Source organism: Mandrillus leucophaeus, unplaced genomic scaffold, assembly GCF_000951045.1.
Source record: "Mandrillus leucophaeus isolate KB7577 unplaced genomic scaffold, Mleu.le_1.0 Scaffold410, whole genome shotgun sequence".
Lineage (NCBI taxonomy): Eukaryota > Metazoa > Chordata > Mammalia > Primates > Cercopithecidae > Mandrillus > Mandrillus leucophaeus.
The window spans coordinates 1,675,145-1,678,376 of NW_012104366.1; the positions used below are offsets into that span (position 1 = coordinate 1,675,145).

At 47.1% G+C, this 3,232-nt stretch overlaps 1 pseudogene; it reads right to left on the reverse strand.

The window, feature by feature from the left end:
• Positions 1–371: 371 nt before the first annotated feature.
• On the reverse strand, positions 372–1,173 carry LOC105548438 (annotated as a pseudogene).
• Between the last annotated feature and the right edge of the window lie 2,059 nt (positions 1,174–3,232).

Consider the following 3,232-nt stretch of genomic DNA (forward strand, 5'->3'; position numbering starts at 1 on the left):
GGATGCTGGGGCGGACTCTCTTAGAAGAGCTGTTCCACCGCCCCGCTCAGCCGGAATTGTCTGAGAACTCATTATTGGCTTTCACTGCAAGCTATAAGCTCTGCATAGTGATGATTCTGATTATAATTTTCCATCTCATTGAGGTAAGGACAATAATTAATTCAGCTTTTCAGAATACAATCCTGTTTTTGTGTGGGTTCAGAGCCCACAAACTGAAAATCAAAGCCACTTTCCCACCTGCTACTACCTGACATTCTTCTTCAGTCGTTTAAAACTGAGGTATGCTTTGTTCTTTTACTGCAATGTATATTCCAGGAATTTTTTGTATTATTGTAATTATTTTTATGTACAGAAAACTCCACAGTGTACATTTAACCCAGTTTAGTGGCAAGTTCTCTAGCCTTTGCCTTTTCAAGCTTGGCGATGCAAACCACAGACGTGGGACACAGGACATTGCCTCCACAGTGACGGCGGATCTCATCATGTCTGTCGTTGTAATTGGTCCCGATAGCTTCCACCAGCTTAGCCAAAGTGCCTTTGTCTTCCGAGTTCACCTGTGTGAAGGCAACAGTGGTGCAGGTCTTCCCGCAGACTAGACGGCCCAGTCTTGCCTTCCCCTTGATAATGCAGTAAGGGACCCCCATTTTACGACACAGGGCAGGCAAGAAGACAACCAGTTCAATGGAATCCACATCGTGTGCCTTCACCACCAGCTAAGCTTTCTTGTTCCCCACCAAGGTGGTGACAGTGTTAACTCCTGCTCCAAGGACAGGTAGTCTTTTAGAGGGGGACATCCCCTTTGCCAGCAGCTTTCTTTTTGGCTGGGGACAACAGCCTCTGCTTCTTTTCCTGCTTTGTCTCTGCTCTGTACTTGTGGGCCATGCTAAGCAGCTGAGTAGCTGCCTGGCGGTCCAGGGCCTGGGTGAAGTGGTAAATCGCAGGAAGCACTTCCAGCCGCTTGTAGAGGATGGCTCTCTGCCACTGCAACCTGATATAGCAGGGCCATTTCACAAAGCGGGTGAGGTCTCTTTTGGGCTGGATGTCCTGTCCTAAGCCAAAATTTTTAGGCCTTTTCTCAAACAGGGGATTCACCACTTTCTTGGCCTCCTACTTCTTCATGACAGCAGGTGCTGGAGCCACCTTCATCCCATTGGCCTTCCTTCCTTTTGGCATCTTGGACCCCGGGAGGAGAGAGACTACTCCGGGATTTTTAAAGGATGGCTTCCAGGAGATCTCAAGTCGTCCTTACTCTGCCACTAATTTATTTCCTTGTTGCTGAAATGATGAGAGATGTATAATCTCCACCCCCATGGAGTTGTCATCACCTGTCTTGTGCATGTGTCTCCCCAGGGGCATTTTCAGATTTCTGGCACATCGGAGATGCTCATGGCGAAGTGTGACTCAGGTACGTTGGAGGATTCATTGCTGTCAGTGTCACACGCTTGAAAAACATGGCACAGAAGCTGCACGACAAGGAATCTTGTAATGAGGATGAGATCTTCAACAGGGACGTTGGGTAAATGACAGGCCCTCGCAGTTTCCATCACAGCTGATTTCCAGAGGATGGAAGAAGTCAGGAAACTGGGGAAACTGCTGGTAAGGTCCTTGCAGCCCCACGGTCCCCAGGTTGGTGACTGGTGGGGGAGTATGGAGTCCAGTTGACCACCAGAGCCTGCACACCTGCTGCTACGGGGGAGGAAAGGATGACTTCTACCTCCTTTCCACGTTCCAAATTCCACATGACTACATTTTATTGGCAGCATCCCGCTGGCAACGGAGCCTTGATATGTGCTTCCTGGGCTTCTGGCACCTGGCCGCCCTCGGACCTTGCTCCTGTCCAAGCCCCCGCTGTCTGGCCCCGGCCTTGAGTTGGGCTGTGCTGTCTAATGGCTGTCTAACAGCTGTCTAATGGCTGCCTGGCCCCCTCCCCTGTACAGGAAGTCCTATGGTTGCTTTTTAACTACTTTTGGCTGCCAAATTGTGCTTCTTTAAATATGACTGCATGTTTTTTACTTTATAATTGTCAAGATCAGTGAAGGGACTGAGATTTTTGCCTTCCCTTGAAAGCCAACAAGTTAGCCTGCCCCAGTTTCATGGATGCTGACAGAAGACACAAGACTTCTGGATCAGAGGCAAAGGGCTTTATCACTTATGGCACAGGAAACAGCATGATGTCCATGTTCATGTTGGTTTCCCCTGAGCCCTCAGCCTGTGGGATCTGCCTCCAGGTAGGTAGTGTTGAAATTGATTTGGAGAACATCCCGCTGGTGTTCACTGCAGAATTAATTGCTCCTTTGGTGGTGGGAAGAAATCCTCACACACTTGGTCACAGAAGGCTTCTTCTGTGTTAATGATTGCTGTTGTAGTGGTGCAAGAGCAGAGGAAAAACATGGTTTGAGAGTTTTTCTGGAACACCTCATCACAAGATTATAGCTCTCCTTAGAACTGCTCTATAGATAACATCTTGAACATTGTGAAATGTCAGGTTTGCCATTTGAGATATTCTTTCAGGTCCTGCACACGAGTGAAACTACAGATGCCAGCTGCTCTGAAGGACCCCACAAGAAGCTGACTCACCAAAGAATGTGGTGTCCACATCCTGATGATTTCATCCCCTTTATCCCAACCAATCATTGACCCCAATTTTCCAGCCCCTCCCCTCCACAATCCCCTTAAAAGCCCCAGCCCAGAACTCCTTGGCAAGACAGATTTGACTGTCTCCTCCCGTTGTTTGCTTGGTCACGCTAAGACCATTAAACTCTTTCTCTGCTGCAAACCCTGCTGTCTTTGTGTATTGATCTGTTACTGGACAGCAAGCATAAGAACGTGTTGGTCCAGTAACACATTTCTGGGGGGACTAGTAGTATACCGGGTGCTAACGCTAGTTTTTCCTTTTGTTTGCATTTCAGAATGAAAAAAACTCCTTTATATGATGGGGAGATGTGATGTACATACTTACAATGGTGACAGGGCAAGATGTCATTTTACTTCCATATGTCCTTTTTTTTTGGTGGAGGTGGAGGGGTCCTTTTCAAATTTTCATTAATTTACACCATTTGTCTAGAACTTTTTAAATGCATTTTCTCTTTCAAAATCAATGTACTTTCATCTCTTTTTTGTTTATAATAAATACATAAACAAATCAGACTGAGCAGTCTCCCAGCAGGAAACGGATGTTGTATCCACCCAAAGGGCAGTGTGCAAGGAACAGGGAAACCAGTGGAGTCTAAGA